Source organism: Lycium barbarum, chromosome 5 (genome assembly GCF_019175385.1).
Source record: "Lycium barbarum isolate Lr01 chromosome 5, ASM1917538v2, whole genome shotgun sequence".
In the NCBI taxonomy this organism is placed as follows: Eukaryota; Viridiplantae; Streptophyta; class Magnoliopsida; order Solanales; family Solanaceae; genus Lycium; species Lycium barbarum.
In genome coordinates this window covers 141,952,553-141,959,977 of record NC_083341.1, presented here as the reverse complement: position 1 = coordinate 141,959,977, position 7,425 = coordinate 141,952,553, and the positions used below count along the sequence as shown (strand labels likewise).

General features: G+C 34.2%; 1 long non-coding RNA gene across 1 annotated transcript; it reads right to left on the bottom strand.

The window, feature by feature from the left end:
- Window positions 1-505: 505 nt before the first annotated feature.
- On the bottom strand, window positions 506-3,140 carry LOC132642860 (uncharacterized). Its single transcript, XR_009583358.1, has 2 exons — window positions 1,491-3,140; window positions 506-1,163 (listed from the first exon to the last, which is right to left on the bottom strand). It is a non-coding gene; the product is annotated as an uncharacterized LOC132642860 (long non-coding RNA).
- Between the last annotated feature and the right edge of the window lie 4,285 nt (window positions 3,141-7,425).

Genomic DNA, 7,425 nt, shown 5'->3' with positions numbered 1-7,425 from the left:
AAACTAGAATTATCGGTTTCTTGTTTGACTATACATTTTCTTGTTGCCTTCCCTACAGATTGGTTAATACCACAAATCAATTAACTTCAAATTACAATTAGAATAGAACTAAAAGTACAGTGACGGATATAGATTTGAATACATGAATTCAATATTTAACTCAAATCCTAAAATATGTAGCATCCCCTTTGGGAGGATACCACTTACGAAACAAAAGCTAATTTTACACTTACGTCGTTTAGAAGAAACTTATGCCCAAAGATATTCACAAATATATTTAATAGCGGAAAAAGGCCCATGCGAAAAAAGGTTGAAAGTGCGACATTATTATTTTTTTCATTGCGCCCTCCGAAAAATTTCTTAAATGAAATACAATATCAGAGTATCATTTTAAAACGGTAATTCCCTTCTCAAATAGTCAACACATTTAAGAAACTTCGTTTTGAAATTTTATTTCCAAATCAATACCATTGCGGGTCCATAAGATACACAAAACTCAGCCTAGTGATTTTCACAAAACTATTATCATCCTTTGTACATAATTACAAGACAAAATATAAACTCAGTACATGGCATGACTTGGGTTAAAAGCACACCCTAAAATAGCAAAACAAGTCACCAAGCTCAAGTTACAAGCATATGGTCTTGTTTTCCACAAGCCTTCAAAATTTTATACATAAGTGTCACACATGTATCATGTACAAGTCCCCAATTTTTTTTACAAAAACTAGATGCATATGCAAATGTGATCTTCACAAGGGCTCCCAAAAAGTCCACTCCAAATGGCCATCTTCACATCTCATCTCGCACATTACCTACGATAGAAAACAACTATCGCTAAGCATAAGGCTTAGTGGTGTATAAACTTTGGGCTTGGAGCCATTAGATTCTCCAATTCCCTTGTTCGTCGTAGGTGCCAACTCCGGTGGAAGAGCTAATTTATATGCAACTGGACCAATCCTCTCAAGTACTTCATATGGTCCAATAAATCGAGGACTAAGTTTTCCTTTTTGGCCAAATCTCATAATCTTCTTCCATGGAGAAACCTTTAAAGATATCGCTCAGATCCATCTCATGTTCTTCCCGTTGAATCCATTGAGGTCAGCCCTGACTTGACATACGAAGAGGAACCTATCCAAATCTTGGCGCATGAGACAAAAGAGCTTAGAAACAAGAAAATTCCATTAGTAAAAGTCCTTTGGAGAAATCATTCTGGCAAAGAAGCTACCTGGGAGCGAGAAGAGGATATGCGAATTCAATATCCACAGTTGTTTTGAGGATAGTATAAGGTAAATTTCAGGACGAAATTTCTTAAGGGGGGGGGGGGGGGGGGGAGAGTTGTAACACCCCAATTTTGTTTTTAAGAAGAAAAAATATATTTTTTTTTTAGTTACGTTTTCGGGTGATCTGACTTCGGGAGGCCATAACCCCATCAGTGTTTGAGAATTTGGGAAAACTCCCAAAATGAAAATTGTAGATAATTGAAATACCTTTCCAACCATAAGTCGTGGGCCTGTATGTGACATCAGGATAAGAAGATATGGACGATGCAAGTTGGGCTGGCGGAACAGCAACTTGAGACCCAACCCTTACATTTCGGCCCATGAGTATATTTTGACCCATGAGGCCCATTAATGTTAACATATCTGGAAAATTCAGTAAATGGCTGATCATTTTACATCTAGGAACTTCCAAAATATTAGAGAGAGAGAGAACTCCTAGGCAAAGAAAAGCCATTTTGATCAAAAATCGGAGCCCCGAATTCCGAAGCTCGTGAAGAGAAAAGTGTTGTACGTTGCATTGCCTTCAGTTTGAGCCAAAAATCAGCTAAGAAGGAGAGTGTTGACGTGGTTGTTGAATACTTAAGGTAAGATTGAGGTCCCTTTTTCATTATTAACAAGTTTGTTTAGAGATTTAACGGATTAGAACGGAGAAAATAGCGTTATAAACTTGTTTATTGCCTTGTTGAGATTTATGGATTAGGGGCTGTTTTAGTTGGATTAAATGGGTGGAATTGGTTGAGTTATGATGTATAATGATTGTTGATGTTGTTGATAAGTTGCTGTTTTCGAAATTGGGAGAATAAAGTGTATGAAAATATCGTATACAAAGCGTATACTGGGCTGTTTTGTATGATTTTTGTGACAATATTTTGGGACTGTTTTATATGATTTTTGTGGCTGTTTTATGACAATATTTTGGGACTGTTTGGTGGTTGTTATGAACTATTTTGTGGGCTGGAATATCAAGGGAGTTGCTGCCCAGATTTTTGTTTTGCAAACCCGTTTTTGGATGGGACTGCTGTTAGTGTTTTTAGCATAACTCCTTGTGTAAAGCTCCGTTTTGAGTGATTCAAGATGTTCTGGAAAGCTATTTCATAGACCAAAAACTTTCATTCAGTCTCTAAAACCCAGTTTTTCCTTTATCTAGTCGAAAAGGGGTGATGAAGTACAGGGATTTTGTTTTGAAAATCCTACATGGACTGCTGTTAGTATTTTGAGCATATCGTTTTGTACAAAATTGCTGTAGGGGTGATTCGAAATTTTCTGAGACCCTAAGACATATATCTACAACCTTTGTTGAGGTCATAAAGTCTATTTCTCCCATTTACCCCTTCGAAACTGAACAACAATACAAGACGGTAGTGCTGTCCAGAATTCCTGTTTTGATAGTTTGGGCTGATTTTCATTGATTTCATGTTTAGTTTCGATGTGCTGAGACTCTTAAACTTAAGTAGATATTTGATTGTGTATTTAAGGTGTATATGCTCTTCTACAAGCTAAGAGGAATTGTTTGACGAAGTGGACTTTGGTTGGTCTATGGCGTAGATGAATTGAACTCCTTGAGTTGTGGTAGAACCTGTTGTGTGCTAAAACGCCAAGGTTCGGGTATAAACTTGAACTTGAAATATTTTATTTTCTGAAATTTTGAAGTATCTTGATGGGTTGTTTCCTTACTCTTCGTCTTATATTATGGTATGATTATTATCTCAAGTATTGCAAAACTTTCGCTAAATCGCCCACTTGTACGAATTGCTTGATCATTTTGCATTCTTGTTAGGACTTTGTCCTTCTTGTTACGGTAACTTGTCATCGATATTGGCATGCCCCTCGATTCGGATCTTTCCCATCTTGACTTTGGATTTACATTTCGTCTTGATGATGGATTTTCGTCCATTTTCGAGCACGAGTGGAAAGCCACTTTCAATATTCGAAAATGGACGAAAATCCATGTTGAAAGTGGCTTTCCACTCGTGCTCGAAAATGGACGAAAATCCATCATCAAGACGAAATGTAAATCCAAAGTCAAGATGGGAAAGATCCGAATCGAGGGGCATGCCAATATCGATGACAAGTTACCGTAACAAGAAGGACAAAGTCCTAACAAGAATGCAAAATGATCAAGCAATTCGTACAAGTGGGCGATTTAGCGAAAGTTTTGCAATACTTGAGATAATAATCATACCATAATATAAGACGAAGAGTAAGGAAACAACCCATCAAGATACTTCAAAATTTCAGAAAATAAAATATTTCAAGTTCAAGTTTATACCCGAACCTTGGCGTTTTAGCACACAACAGGTTCTACCACAACTCAAGGAGTTCAATTCATCTACGCCATAGACCAACCAAAGTCCACTTCGTCAAACAATTCCTCTTAGCTTGTAGAAGAGCATATACACCTTAAATACACAATCAAATATCTACTTAAGTTTAAGAGTCTCAGCACATCGAAACTAAACATGAAATCAATGAAAATCAGCCCAAACTATCAAAACAGGAATTCTGGACAGCACTACCGTCTTGTATTGTTGTTCAGTTTCGAAGGGGTAAATGGGAGAAATAGACTTTATGACCTCAACAAAGGTTGTAGATATATGTCTTAGGGTCTCAGAAAATTTCGAATCACCCCTACAGCAATTTTGTACAAAACGATATGCTCAAAATACTAACAGCAGTCCATGTAGGATTTTCAAAACAAAATCCCTGTACTTCATCACCCCTTTTCGACTAGATAAAGGAAAAACTGGGTTTTAGAGACTGAATGAAAGTTTTAGGTCTATGAAATAGCTTTCCAGAACATCTTGAATCACTCAAAACGGAGCTTTACACAAGGAGTTATGCTAAAAACACTAACAGCAGTCCCATCCAAAAACGGGTTTGCAAAACAAAAATCTGGGCAGCAACTCCCTTGATATTCCAGCCCACAAAATAGTTCATAACAACCACCAAACAGTCCCAAAATATTGTCATAAAACAGCCACAAAAATCATATAAAACAGTCCCAAAATATTGTCACAAAAATCATACAAAACAGCCCAGTATACGCTTTGTATACGATATTTTCATACACTTTATTCTCCCAATTTCGAAAACAGCAACTTATCAACAACATCAACAATCATTATACATCATAACTCAACCAATTCCACCCATTTAATCCAACTAAAACAGCCCCTAATCCATAAATCTCAACAAGGCAATAAACAAGTTTATAACGCTATTTTCTCCGTTCTAATCCGTTAAATCTCTAAACAAACTTGTTAATAATGAAAAAGGGACCTCAATCTTACCTTAAGTATTCAACAACCACGTCAACACTCTCCTTCTTAGCTGATTTTTGGCTCAAACTGAAGGCAATGCAACGTACAACACTTTTCTCTTCACGAGCTTCGGAATTCGGGGCTCCGATTTTTGATCAAAATGGCTTTTCTTTGCCTAGGAGTTCTCTCTCTCTCTAATATTTTGGAAGTTCCTAGATGTAAAATGATCAGCCATTTACTGAATTTTCCAGATATGTTAACATTAATGGGCCTCATGGGTCAAAATATACTCATGGGCCGAAATGTAAGGGTTGGGTCTCAAGTTGCTGTTCCGCCAGCCCAACTTGCATCGTCCATATCTTCTTATCCTGATGTCACATACAGGCCCACGACTTATGGTTGGAAAGGTATTTCAATTATCTACAATTTTCATTTTGGGAGTTTTCCCAAATTCTCAAACACTGATGGGGTTATGGCCTCCCGAAGTCAGATCACCCGAAAACGTAACTAAAAAAAAAAAAAAAAAATTCTTCTTAAAAAAAAAATTGAGGTGTTACAAAAAAAAATAATATTGGGGTGTTACAAAATATATTACACTTAACGTCATAATCTTAAAACTTATAAAGTTCAAATCCTTAATATTGTATCAGTAAAAATATTATGCCTCTCTCAGTCAAATGAAGAACAATGACCCAAGATTAAAAAAGGAATTAATAAATGTCCCTTCTGAAAACCAATCCATAAATGCCAATACCTAGGAATCTCATGCAGTGCATGACTTCTTTCACAGAAAGATTGATTAATTTCTCCACACATTTGTTCTTTTTCTTTTTTCTTTATGCCACGTAACCATAGGAATAAGTGAAACAACCAATAATAACCATTCATCGTACATCATATGAAAATACAGAAAAGAATAAAGTGGGCACATAATGTAAAACTTTGAACTTAACATTAAATTCAAGTTGAATATTACAGGTCAAGAAGAAACTATATTTTTACATGACTCTATTTAATGTACTAGCTAGCTAGTACTACTACTAACTAAAATCCCATTAAATTGTGACACCACTAAATACAAATACCCCTTTCAAACAACTACCTCAAAATTAAATGTAACTCATGGATTTCTCTTGAATAACTTCAAACTTCACAAGAACTACTTTCTTGATTTCTTCATGATAACTATTTCCAGACTTGTTTTTCCTGCTTCTTTTTTTTCCCCCAGAGTTTCATCGGTTACTCTGTGTTTGCCATTAATGTGCAGGTCCAAAAACAAAAAAGGAAATAGTAATCTCTGAATACATACAAACAACAACTCTTAGTATAATACTGACAAAACTAAAAACAAAAACTCTAATGACCTAACCGAATCAGTTCCTTCTTCAACTTTTCAACTGTGACATCCAAAAAGGTAACTAAATAATCCAAGAAAAGGGAAAGAAAATGAACAAGAAAGGTAATTATAACTTTCTTGCCATGAAAGTGGTTTTTTTTTTAGTTGTGTAGAGGATTTGGACCAGATGGGACTAATCTTTTTTCAACACCATACCTTGGATCAATTTCATCTAGTGATGAAGAAGATAATGATGGTGGTGGTGGTGGAAATGGTGGACAATGGCGAATTCTTTGTAGTTGATAGCATATAAAAACAGAATTAAGATGATCTTGATCTTTTTTTTCGGTTGGGAATTTTTGGGTTTGTGTTAAAGCCATTGTAGAGAATGAAAAAAGGATCAAATAAACAAGAAATATACACTTACATGCCACTCTTGAACTTGAAAAAGAAGAAGAAAAAAGAGCTGTTTTCATGGTGATTTTGTGAATTTGAGAGGCAAAAAATAAAGAAACAAAGAGATATATTGAGAGAGAGGATTTTGTACATAGTGGAGTAAGTTTTATAGTTAAGTATATGTATATTTATATATGAAAAAAGAGTAGAGCTTTGAGAAAATGACACGTAGCCAAAAAGGTCAAAAGGCAGAACTTGAAAGTTTTCCTTTTTATCAAATGAGTCACGCAATTTAATTTTTTTTGTATTTTGGAAAAACTCATTTATGGCTTTTATAAGATGATGAAAAATAGCCTCTTATTTATAGTGACTTAAAAATGACGTGTATTTAAAGAGGTGGGGTTAACATGAGAGTTGTCAAAGGCTAATGATAGAAAATGAAGATTATTACGTAATCTTTTGTAATGAAGTTTGATCTAATATTTCTCTTAAAATGATCAAGATGTGGTGAGAGTTCACACTATGGATTTTCAAAGTTAGGAATGGTACGTATTGTGATAGCTGTTGTTTTCAAGTGATTAAGAAAACCTATATTACAATTTACAAATCTATATCTATATATATAAAATAGGAGAGGTACAAGCAACGTGGTTAAGCCAAGTGACACGCTAATAACAAGCCACTTGGCAATTTTAAGACAAAGTTATCTATATCTATATATATATATATATATATATATATATATATATATATATATATATATATATATATATATATATATATATATAAAATAGGAGAGGTACAAGCAACGTGGTTAAGCTAAGTGACACGCTAATAACAAGTCACTTGGCAATTTTAAGACAAAGTTAATGAGAATTAAAACAAAGTTAATAAGATTTTAAATAAATAATTTTGAATTTAAATGAAAAGATTAGAAATTAAAATTTGAATTCAAAATAAGGATGTTTATCACTTTGCTTTTATTCATTATCTTTTGTCTGAGATCATCATTTAATAATAATAATAATAGTAATCATAATCTATATCTACATATATAAAATAAGAGAGGTATAAGCAATGTGGTTAACTTGGTTATGTAATAACATTGAATTTGAATTTAAAGATAAATTTTTGAATTTATAGATAAAGG